At 47.0% G+C, this 13,024-nt stretch overlaps 1 protein-coding gene across 5 annotated transcripts in view; it reads right to left on the bottom strand.

Annotated features, from left to right (window-relative positions):
- LOC137571403 (saxiphilin-like) overlaps nucleotides 1-13,024 on the bottom strand; it is a 135,579-nt gene that overhangs the window by 92,444 nt on the left and 30,111 nt on the right. The window lies entirely within an intron of this gene.

A 13,024-nucleotide genomic window follows, 5' to 3' on the forward strand; every position in this document is an offset into this window, starting at 1 on the left:
GAAGGTTTGTACACAGTAATGGAAGGCACCGGAGGAGAACTGGGGGGCAGAGCGATGGGCATGTGGAGAGCCCGTGCCGTCCTACATGCCCTGGTCACCGTCCTTCCCATCACCCCTTTACCACCCAGCATTGCAGGTCAGACACATCTTGCAAGAGTGTATGTATGCAGCTGTCTTGTATTATGGACATGGCTGCAGACTGAATTAAAGCCTTTAACCACTTGAGGACAGCAGTCTTTTCACCCCTTAAAGAGAGTCTGAAGCGAGAATAAATCTTGCTTCAGACCTTATAGTTAGCAGGGGCATGTGTGCCCCTGCTAAGACGCCGCTAACCCGCGGCTAAACGGAGGTCCCTTACCCCCCGAAATCCCGTCCGTGCAGCCGGGGATCACTTCCTGATTGAGGCAGGGCTAACCGCTGCAGCCCTGCCCCACACGCGTCTGTCAGCGCGTATCTCCGCCTCTCCCCCGCCCCTCTCAGTCTTCCTTCACTGAGAGGGACGGGGGAGAGGCGGCGATGCGCCGCTGATAGACGCGACTGGAGGCAGGGCTGTGGCCGTTAGCTCTGCCTCTAGGAGCAGCAAAATCTACGACCAATTTGGTCGTTGATTTTGCGGGGGGGGGGGGGGGGGGGGTTGGGGGTGAAGGGACCCCCGTTTAGCCACAGGATAGCAGCGTTTTAGCAGAGGCACACGTGCCCCTGCTAACTAGGAGCTCTGAAGCGAGAATTATTCTCGCTTCAGTGTCTCTTTAAGGACCAGAGCCTTTTCTTCCATTCAGACCACTGCAGCTTTCACGATTTATTGCTCAGTCATACAACCTACAATCTAAATGAATTTTACCTCCTTTTCTTGTCACTAATACAGCTTTCTTTTGGTGCTATTTGATTGCTGCTGCGATTTTTAATTTTTATTATATTCATCAAAAAAGTGTAACGATCGGTGTAACACAGAGAGGGTCTGATTACCGGTGATCTGCAGTATCACCGAGAATACAGATATATACCCGATTATTGATAATCTGCAGTATCACAGATAATCAGATATATCTCTAACCTCTGGACACCTGAGGGATAAGAGTGTTTGGTGCAACAGTAATACTTTGAGGAGAGCACCCGAGAGAAGGGTGTTACACAGTAGGAGATATTGCTTGAGATCAGATTCCTTCCACAGGTCTGAAGCTCCCCAAGGGGCGGAGCTAGGCTGAGAGTGGGAAGGACAGAACGTGAGTGACAACAATGAGGAAGTGTCACTGACAGATCTGCGAACTATCTCTTAACAGGAGAGAGAGTTCTCGAGGTCGGACAGGCCAGGTCGTTAACACATGGACAGATAAAGTACAGAGACAGTATTCAGGGACAGAATCCTAAGACTAGCAGAGATAGGCAATAGAGTATCAGAATAACTAAGGTACAGAATCAGAGATCAGAAGGATGGTCAGGAAAGCAGAAGGTCATAACAGATAATCAACAATGCCTAAGCTTGAGTGTGAGCTCCTAGATTCTCAACACTCCACGAACTAGACTAGACAATAATAATGATACAGATGGTACAGAGTTCCTAGACTAAGGTGTGAGTTCCTTGGCCATCAATACCTTGGAAACTGGTCTAGATAATAACACAGGTAATAATACAATTCCTAGGCTAAGGTGTGAGCTCCGTGATCATCAACACCTACGAAACTGTCTAATCAACACAGATACTGACAAGGTCTGAGTGCTACCACGTAGTGATCGCAACGCCAGACACCAGAGAAATGACCAGCACCCAGTATATATACACCAGCGCTCTCAAGCGCCTCCCCTAAGTGCTGGACCAATGAAAGTTGCTGAAATTGTCAGCTGACCGGCATGGTCAGCTGACTCCCTTCTGACTGTCATAAAGGCCCTGCCTCTCTGCGCGCGTGCGTCCTCCTGAACCAGTGTGGACTATCAGTCCCAGCCACACCAGACATGTGTTGCAATGTTCCTGCTGTGTTGAATGCGGAATCCGCCGCACCGCTGTCCGTGCGTGCGGCGTCTTCTCCGCATTCAGCATTACTGACCAGAGTAGGCCTATGCGTACTACCTGTCGCGTCGGACGCGGAATCCGCCGCCCTGTTGTCTGGACATGCGGCGGTTTCTCCGCGCTCCGACTGCGCGCTAGCTGCCATGTTGAACGCGGAATCAGCCGCCTTACTTTGAGTACTAGCGGCGGCTTTTCTGCGTTTCCTCACAGTACCCCCCCTCCCTGAGGAGTGGACTCCGGACAACTCCTACCCGGTTTCTCAGGATATCAAGTGTGGAATTCCCTTCTTAATTTGTCCGCATGCATGCGACACTCAGGTACCCATGTTCTCTCCTCCAAACCATACCCCTTCCAGTGCACTAGATACTGTAGTGAGTTCTGCACTACCCGTGAGTCTAAAATCTTTTCTATTTCATACTCAGTTTGGTCGTCTACCATCACAGGAGAAGGAGGAGTAGCACCCACATGGACTGCTGGCTTAAGCAGGGATACATTAAAGGACATTACACCACGCATGCTGGCAGGAAGGTCAATGGCATAAGTAACATTGTTGATCTTCCTGGTCACAGAAAAGGGGCCCACAAACCTGGGATTTAGCTTGGGCGAGGGTTGTTTTAGGGTCAAATGACGTGTGGACACCCAGACCAGGTCTCCTGGTTGGAACTTCCACTCTAAGGATCGTTTCTTGTCAGCTTGACCTTTCTGACTTTGAAAAGCCTTTTCCAAATTACTTTTTACGATTCCCCAAATGGCTTTGAACTTTTGCCAAGCCTCCAGAGCTGGAAACGGAGTAGAGGCTACTGGCAATGGGGAAAACTTGGGCAACTTTCCAGTTACCACCTGAAACGGAGAGAACCCAGAGGAAGAGCTTTTCAAATTATTGTGTGCAAATTCTGCATACGGCAAGAACTTGACCCAATCACTTTGTGCTTCTGCAACATAACACCTCAAGAACTGTTTCCAATGATTGATTAACCATTTCCGTCTGACCATTGGTCTGTGGGTGGTAGCCCGACGAAAATGACAGTTCCATGCTCATTTGATGGCAAAATGCCCTCCAGAATCTAGAAACAAATTGGACTCCCCGATCTGACACTATGTTTCCCGGAATGACATGAAGTCGGAAAACGTGGATGATGAAAAGATCGGCCAACTCCTGGGCCGAGGGGAGTCCTTTCAAGGGCACAAAGTGGGACATCTTACTGAAACGGTCGACTACCACCCAAATGACCGACATGCCTTCAGACCTAGGAAGCTCGCCCACAAAATCTATGGACAAATGGGTCCATGGTTCACTCGGGGTGGGCAAAGGCTGCAACGTTCCCACAGGTGCCAGGTGGGAGGGCTTGCTTTTTGCACACACTGCACACTCTCTAACATACTCCTTGCAGTCCGTTGCCAGAGAAGGCCACCAAGCACATCTAGCAACCAAGTCTTGCGTTCTGGAGGCCCCTGGGTGCCCGGCATTTTTGTGCGAGTGGAAAATCTGCAAAATCTGGAGACGAAATGGTAGTGGCACAAACATAACCCCTTCAGGCTTTCCCTCAGGGATATCCTGCTGAAAGGGACCCAAAGTCTCCGTCCTGTCTCTCCAAGTCTCTGTGGCTCCCAGCACCACTCTCTGTGGAACAATGGTTTCTGGTTCTGAGGGCTGTGCTGTCTCCGAAAGCTAGAATAGGCGTCTCAGCCAGCACTACACACTGTTAACAAGAAAATATCAAAAATAAGCATTCAAAACATGGCTCAGAGCGGTCTGGCTACTAAACCGTAGAGTGTAGAGAAAAAGCAGAACCCAGCTGCAAGCCAAAGCACTCAATGAGTCATGTATTAGAAAAATATAAAAAACACATTTATTAATACAAAAATATACCCTCCTAAACAAAACTATCTATACAAAAATCGGCAATGAAGTTGTTATTAAGCGGTCTGTAAGCATGCCCAGCACATGATTAATAGCAGCCTAAATGATGCAGAATCCTCTCAGCAGTTCAGCATATATATGAAAGCCTGGATCAGCATATGATCCGTTAGTATGTGGACTACAACAGAAAGCATGGCTCTTGTATAACAACAAAGTCCAGGTAATGGTAGCTCCAAGGATGCATGCAAATGCTGTGGCCTGAAAACATTCAAATCAGACTGGCTCTAATATGGATAAACAATGTACCACTGCTGATGATCAGCCATCATAGGAACTGAGAATGTCCAATCGCAACATCCAAGTCCCAGTGTAACAGTGTCCATGGAAAGAGAGCCATTAGCATGATAAAGCAAGCAGGTTAGTATCCAGTAAAGCAAGTTGGAACAGCGCTATAGCTACCAATCCTGTGATGGCATAGGCTTCCGTGTGTGCCATGTATCTGTATGAAGAAGTCCATCAGATGTAAAGGAAAGGCTCCATGGTGTCAGTAGCGAGAGGACATCAGGCTGTATCACATGTGGCTGCTGCAGGCTGCAAAGTCAACTGGTTTCGCCGGTAATCCGGCTCTTCAGGACTCCAGGCCGTGTGAGTATTGCCTCGTGTGATGGCAAGCGTTCTCCACGCCATAAAGGCGTTGTACCTGGAAGTACGCAGGCCACGCGTCATCGGAGGCGTGGCCTCTGCGTTCCAGGCAGCCCGGGCTGGCCGGAAGTTCCCAAGGCCGCGCATGCCCAATGCGCACACCCGGGTGTCCAGCCGAGCGTGCGCAGACAGTAAGAGGAGGCAAACCGCTGGACGGACACATCGCCGTCCAGTGGAGCCCCGCTGTCCACGCACAGGTGACTGTAAACACCCCCAGATAGAGGCAACAGCGCCCACACCCACAAACAAACTAGGAAGGAACGTGAAATAGAAAAGAGGAAGGAAGAAGAAGAGGAAGGGGGAGAAAGTAAGAATAGAATGAAACAAAGAAATAAGAATTAAAAATGTTTGTGTATACTGGGCAAAAAGTGGCCCCACTCGGAGTGAAACAGCACCACCGGGCTTTAAAGGAGAACCCTGCTTTAATATAATCATCAATTACATTTATGTATAATCAAAACCTACATCAATAGAAATAATAATACAGTAAATTAACTGCAAATTGCATAAAGTTGGAAGTTTGAAAAAACAAAATAACTATAAATATATAAATGCACATTGTAATGTCTCCTCCAACATGCACTAGGTGCAATGTAAGGAAGATAGGGGATCCCCAAAGATTTGGAAAGGGGGTGTATGTGTCCCGGGCCCGGGGCGGGGACAGTCAGCCCCCCAAAAAAGGACGCTCCAAAGGGGCAGCAGCAAGGACACAGCTAGGGTCAAGTGACAGCCACATAGCTCGGGGGGACAGGTCAACAGGTACCCCAAATTTCGGGGTCACAGGTGTAAACTACACAAAAGAAAAAATTATAAAAATTATTATTATATACAAGGACCCTATAAGTAGCTCATAGGAAAGGGGAGTATTTCAGTTCATCATTAAGGCCAGGAGGGGCCGTGGCCTTTAATTCATATATCCAGCGACACTCGCGCTGTAAAACTAGTTTTTCAGAGTCTCCGCCTCTCAATGGTTGATGTACACAGTCAACTGCACTAAAAGTGATGCAGTTAGATGGATTGGATTTGCATGCAATTACATGTCTAGCCACAGGAGAACGTAGGTTGTGTCCCACAATATCCTGTGTATGTTCGTAAATCCGACGACGAAAGTTACGCGTTGTCATACCGATGTAGAAGGCATCACATGTGCATTTAAGCACATATATGACGCCCTCTGTTGAACAATTTATAAAATGCTTAACATGTACGGTTCTCTTAACATGTGGGAAGGTATTAGATCGCCCCACTGTTATGAATGGACATTGGTTACATGATCCACACCGAAACACTCCCCTCTCCCTGCATGGATCGATGCGGGCATTGCCGGTTAATGACTTCTAACAATTCTGTTAGCAATAGTGGGGGCCTTGCGGAAGACGACCCTAGGTCTATCTGTTACACATTGTCTAATTTTGACATCATCTGTCAGCAAGTGCCAGTGTCTAGAGAGAATTCTCTGAAATTGCTCCTGTTGTTTATTATAAGTTGTAATAATCGGTACCGTTTCCATGAATGAATTCGTTCTTTTCCGGTACCCCAAAAGGGTATCGCGGTCTGAATTGAGGGCCCTATGATAGGCTTTATCAATATTAGACCTAGAATAACCTCTAGCCTCAAATCTATGTCTTAGTTCAACAGCTTCGGTCTTAAAAGTCTCAAGTGAGGAGCAATTCCGTCTGGCCCTCAAAAATTGACCAGTCAGAATGCTCCTAATGAGATGTCGAGGGTGAAAGCTGTCGGCATGTAGAACCGTATTGGACGATGTAGGTTTTCTGTAAAGTCTAGTACTCAGATCACCATTCTCCCCGATCTCTATCCAGAGATCCAGGAAAGACAGGGATCTTGCATTATATTCATATGTCAATTTAAGGTTGAGGGAATTTGAGTTGAGTTTTTCAACAAACTCCAAAAGTAATGACTCACCTCCTGTCCATATAAGTAAGATGTCGTCTATGTACCTGTGCCACGCTTCCACGTGGCACAGGTACTCGACTAACTCGTCATCTGAGAAAATCTCCGCCTCCCACGCCCCCAAGTACAGGTTTGCATACGACGGGGCACATGTTGTCCCCATCGCAGTGCCCTGCACCTGGAGGTAGTGGGAGGTACCGAAAACAAAATGGTTATGTGTCAGAAGAAATTCCAACAATTCCAATAGAAAGATAGAATGATTCGTCTCCGTACAGGGCAAAGTATCCAAGTACTTCGCTACTGCTCGGATTCCACCTTTGTGGGGTATGCTTGAGTACAGGGCCTCCACGTCTAGCGCCACCAAGAGGGCACCAGGGCGCACATGAAGGCCATCAAGGATGCGCAGCACATGCATGGTATCCTGTACAAACGAAGGCAGAGATTGCACGTGTTTTTGTAAATGGTAGTCTATATATTTACTGACATTTTCAGTCAGTGATCCACAGGCCGATATGATCGGCCTGCCGGGAGGATTGGTAATTGATTTGTGAATTTTTGGTAATGCATAAAAAGTTGGTATTTGTGGATGAGGTATCTTCAAATAGGACGAAACCTCCTTTGATATGATACCATTGCTGGCTGCCCAGTCGATGATGCCAAAAAGCACGCCCTGGTCCCTCAGGACGCCAGACGCGGAGGCCCTTCGATACCAATCTTTGTTTTTTAAAATACGATGACACATATTCTCATATTGATCATTGTCCATGATCACAATGTTGCCCCCCTTATCGGAGGGCTTCACCGTGAGCATGGACATTTGTGACAACTCAGAAAGAGCTTGTCTCTGTTCTCGTGAAAGATTATCAGCAGTATGTCCCATATGTAAGGTATCAAGATCCTTCAACATCATCTCCACAAAGACACTGACCCTTGGATTTGCAGACAGAGATGGGAAGTAACGTGACTTGTTTTTGAATTGTGTAGTAATTGTAGTCTCCTCAATATCGGTCAATTGTTCATCTGGTATATACCCCTCCTCCCACAGGGCTGTTAGGTCCCGGAGGGCCCTATAGTCTTTTTTGGTAAAATCACACCAATCTTGTATAGATCCTCCTAGAGGGGCTTCTTCTCTTCGTTTATGCTGTAATTTGAGAATAACTTTGCGTGCAAAAAGGTTTAAATCCTTGGCACAATTGAATTTATCAATATTTTGTGCCAAAGAAAAACCTAAACCTAATGACAAGACTGAGATTTGATCACGTGTTAATGGGGTATGACTAAGATTAACCACCGTTTTTTCGTCACTATCTATTGCTGTCTCCGGCTCAAAACATCTGGACAAAGCATCCGCCTTAATGTTTTTACTACCCGGAGTGTACGTAATTACAAATCTAAATCTCGAGAAAAACAGTGACCATCGAGCCTGACGGGGACTCAATCTCTTAGCCCCCTCAATGTATTCCAAATTTTTGTGATCAGTGTAAACTGTAATAGTATGTTCTGCTCCTTCTAGCCAATGACGCCATTCTTCAAAGGCCAACTTAATGGGTAGAAGCTCCCTGTTACCTATATCGTAGTTTTTCTCTGCTGGTGAAAACCTCCGAGAGAAATAGGCACATGGATGTAATCTTCCCTGCAGCCCAGAGCGTTGAGACAGCACAGCCCCTACCCCAACTTCTGAGGCGTCAACCTCTACAATGAATGGATAAGAGGTGTCTACGTGTCTCAATATGGATGCAGAGCAAAACAATTCTTTCAAAGTGAAGAAAGCGTCCAGAGCTTCGGAGGACCAGTGGTTGGTATCTGCCCCTTTCTTTGTGAGACTGGTGAGGGGTGCTATGACTGTGGAGTACCCCTTTATGAACCTTCTATAGTAATTCGCAAACCCTCAAAATGCCCTGTGAAATCCTAAAGGTACTCATAGGACATTGGGCCCCTTAGCGCACCTAGGCTGCAAAAAAGTGTCACACGTGTGGTATCGCCGTACTCAGGAGAAGTAGTATAATGTGTTTTGGGGTGTATTTTTACACATACCCATGCTGGGTGGGAGAAATATCTCTGTAAATGTACAATTGTGTGTAAAAAAATAAAAAAATTGTCCTTTACAGAGATATTTCTCCCACCCAGCATGGGTATGTGTAAAAATACACCTCAAAACACATTATACTAATTCTCCTGAGTACGGCGATACCACATGTGTGACACTTTTTTGCAGCCTAGGCGCGCTAAGGGGCCCAACGTCCTATTCACAGGTCATTTTGAGGCATTTGGTTTCTAGACTACTCCTCACGGTTTAGGGCCACTAAAATGCCAGGGCAGTATAGGAACCCCACAAGTGGCCCCATTTTAGAAAGAAGACACCCCAAGGTATTCTGTTAGGTGTATTGTGAGTTTATAGAAGATTTTATTTTTTGTTACAAGTTAGCGTAAATTGATTTTTATTGTTTTTTTTTTTTTCACAAAGTGCCATTTTCCACTAACTTGTGACAAAAAATAAAATCTTCTATGAACTTATCATACACCTAACGGAATACCTTGGGGTGTCTTCTTTCTAAAATGGGGTCACTTGGTGGGGTTCCTATACTGCCCTGGCATTTTAGGGGCCCAAAACCGCGAGGAGTAGTCTGGAAACCAATTACCTCAAAATTACTGTTCAGGGGTATAAGCATCTGCAAATTTTGATGACAGGTGGTCTATGAGGGGCCGAATATTGTGGAACCGTTCATAAGCAGGGTGGCCTCTTAGATGACAGGTTGTATTGGCACTGAAGTGCAGGAAGTGCAGGATGTTCTCAAATCGTGACCTGGACATGGCAGCAGAGAACATGGGCATGTGATGTATTGGGTGCGTAGACCAATAAGACCGCAATACATTCTTTTTGACTAGACCCATGTTAAGGAGAAGGCCCCAAAAAATGTTACGTTCGGAAACTTCTCCACCAAAAAGGCTGGGCATGGTAGCTTCTTGGATTGGCGGTTGCGTATTGTGTGGCATAACGGTTGGTCTCAGCCACAATTAAGTCGTGGAGACCAGCAGTGATCAGAAAAAAAAAATTTGGCACTGCGGTGGGGCGGCTGAGGGTTTGGCCGGGTGATCAGAAGCCCGCAGGGGCAGATTAGGGCCTGATCTGATGGATAGGAGTGCTAGGGGGTGACAGGAGGTGATTGATGGGTGTCTCAGGGGGTGATTAGAGGGGAGAATAGATGCAATCAATGCACTGGGGAGGTGATCGGAAGGGGGTCTGAGGGGGATCTGAGGGTTTGGCCGAGTGATCAGGAGCCCACACGGGGCAAATTAGGGCCTGATCTGATGGGTAGGTGTGCTAGGGGGTGACAGGTGGTGACAGGAGGTGATTGATGGGTGTCTCAAGGTGTGATTAGAGGGGGGAATAGATGCAAGCAATGCACTGACGAGGTGATCGGGGCTGGGGTCTGAGGGCATTCTGAGGGTGTGGGCAGGTGATTGGGTGCCCAAGGGGCAGATTAGGGTCTGATCTGATGGGTAGCAGTGACAGGTGGTAACAGGGGGTGATTGATGGGTGATCAGTGGGTGATTAGAGGGGAGAACAGATGTAAACAATGCACTTTGGAGGTGATGTGAGGGTGGGTCTGCGGGCGATCTGATGGTGTGGGTGGGTGATCAGATGCCCGTAAGAGGCAGGTTAGGGTCTGATCTGATGGGGGGCAGTGACAGGGGGTGATTGATGGGTGATTAACAGGTGATTGACAGGTGATCAGTGGGTGATTACAGGGGAGAATGGATGTATACAGTACACGGGGGGGAGGTCTGGGGGGGTCTGAGGGCATTCTGAGGGTGTGGGCGGGTGATTGGGTGCCCAAGGGGCAGATTAGGCTCTGATCTGATGGGTAGCAGTGACAGGTGGTGACAGGGGGTGATTGATGGGTAATCAGTGGGTGATTAGAGGGGAGAACAGATGTAATTAATGCACTTTGGAGGTGATCTGAGGGTGGGTCTGCGGGTGATCCGATGGTGTGGGGGGGTGATCAGATGCCCGCAAGGGGCAGGTTAGGGTCTGATCTGATGGGTAGCAGTGACAGGGGGTGATTGATGGGTGATTGACAGGGGATTGACAGGTGATCAGTGGGTGATTACAGGGGAGAATAGATGTATACAGTACACAGAGGGGGGTCTGGGGGGGGGGGTAAGGGTCTGGAGGATCTGAGGGTATGGGGGGGGGTGATCAGGAGCCCCCAGGGGGCAGTTTAGGACCTAATCTAAAAAAGAGAGTTGACAGATAGTGACAGGGAGTGATTGATGGGTGATTAGGTGCAAACAGGGGTCTGGGGGTTGGGCAGGGGGGGTCTGATGGGTGCTGTGGGCGATCAGAGGGCAGGGGGGGGCAGGATCAGTGTGCTTGGGTGCATACTAGGGGGGCTGAAACCTGCCCTGGTGGTCCCTCAATCACTGGGACCACCAGGGCAGGAGACAGCCTGTATAATACGCTTTGTATACATTACAAAGCGTATTATACGCTTATGTCACGGCAGATCAGGGGTTAACAACCCGCCGGCGCTGCTAATTGGCCGGCGGGTTGACGTCACGGGTGGGCGGAGCCTATTGTCGACAGATGCGCGCGCATACAGCGCGCGATCTACGGCCAGCTAGTGCAGAACGAGCCGTCGCCGATGGGCGTATTGCGGTCGTTCTGCACACCACTTTGCCACCGCCCATGGGCTGTGGGCGGTCGGCAAGTGGTTAAAGGAAAAGTGCCTGGACTAACTCCTTTCTACCAAGTTGTATTCATATGTTTTTCTGCAAATTGACCAGCTGCACACCCCTTGGCTATCCAAAGTCGCCACCATACGGTTTGTTTGGGGTGAGGAAGTGAATTATATATGTTTGTTTGGACACATGCGGGCTTAGCCCTCCACTTCCACTTACTGGGTGCCGAGTAAACTGCTCTCCAGTGTACTATAGACTAATAGATCACCTCACCACAACTAGAGGTCACTCATCAGATTCCTAGACCATACAAAATGGTCATATGCCTAGGCAATCAATGAAATGCACATCTGGTCTCAATTGGGCTCTTGTCGTTGTGCTGTTAGTAGGTGTATTGTGTTGGCAATATGAATGACTGACATTGATATCTGCCAATTATCTGCAATATCTGCACATCTTGCTCCAGCTCTGCGGGGGAGGGGGGGCACAGGAGGAGGGCCCATGGAGATATTTGACATGATGAGATAAACGTGTGTATGTACAATACAAAATATAATAACCAGGCTGTTTTACTTGCTTTAGTTTGCTGCCTAAAAGAGTTAATTTCTAGGCATGGAAGTGACAGCTTCTATCTTGTCCGTACCTTGTCGTAAAAAAAGTAAACCTCACTGATAAGCAAATTCCAACCAGAAAATTTTCCTGGCAGAATACAACTTCTGAGGGCAGAGAGAGATCAAATACATGAACTTTTTACTTTTTTCTCTGGGACACTTAATAAGCTGCCACTGATCAGAGATAGTAAAACATTCAACCTACTTTGTAAATGTTTAAATATTAAAAAAAAAATCCAGAATCCTTAAAGAGAACCTGAACTGAAAATAAAAAGTCAAAATAAACATATACAGGTCATACTTACCTCCTGTATAGTCTACTCCTCAATCTCTTTCTCCTCTTCTGTGTCTTGTTTGTCCACTGTGATCGATGGAATTCTCCGTCCTCCATTTTGAAAATGGCCATCACCCCATAACAGCTTCCTGATCAGCACACTGTTAAACTGTTATATTGCCCACTGCTCAAGTGGGCAATATGGATATTACCTGGCACATTCAGTTGTAACTGACAGCAGCTGATATATAACTGACAGCAACTGGTATATTTTAGTTCTGACAAAATCTTGTCAGAACTGGAAGGGATCACTGTAAGAAGAAAATAGTAAGCTTCTGAGAGGAAATGATGGTGAGGCAAGTGTATAATATTAATTTGCAGCTACATCATGGGCTTGATTCACAAAAGAGTGCTAACTGATAGCACGGCCGTTTTCGCGGTGCATGCGATTGTGAATTTTCGCACTAAACGTTAATGTTTTTGCATGGAAATGTGAATTTGCACGCGAAAACAATATCGTTTGTGCGCGGAAATTCACATTTGCGCTCTAAAACTGTTATCGTTTTGCGCGAAAATTCGCAATTGCGTGCAAAGCACAAATTCGTGCGAAAACGGCCGTGCTATCAGTTAGCACTCTTTTGTGAATCAATCCCATGTGTTTATTTTACATTTTACTCAGTTGAGGTTCCCTTTAAAGTCATTTGTAGGAGTAGGAGGATAAATATAGCTGTTTATCTCATCAGTTGATTTTCACCTCGGGTTCACTTTAAATAAATATTTCCTGCAGGTAATGTAAAGAGCCGGCTTACCTTCCTGGAAGACATGCTTGGTTGATCTTGTTACTTTATTGCTGCTTAAATATGTCACTTAGGGCACATACCTGCAGTGCTTAATAATGTTATATATTTGGGAAACATGCTAACTAATAATGTTATTTGTGAGGCATGCCATATTATCTGGGGGACAAGCCTGCCTAA

Source organism: Hyperolius riggenbachi, chromosome 4 (assembly GCF_040937935.1).
Source record: "Hyperolius riggenbachi isolate aHypRig1 chromosome 4, aHypRig1.pri, whole genome shotgun sequence".
Classification (NCBI taxonomy): Eukaryota; Metazoa; Chordata; class Amphibia; order Anura; family Hyperoliidae; genus Hyperolius; species Hyperolius riggenbachi.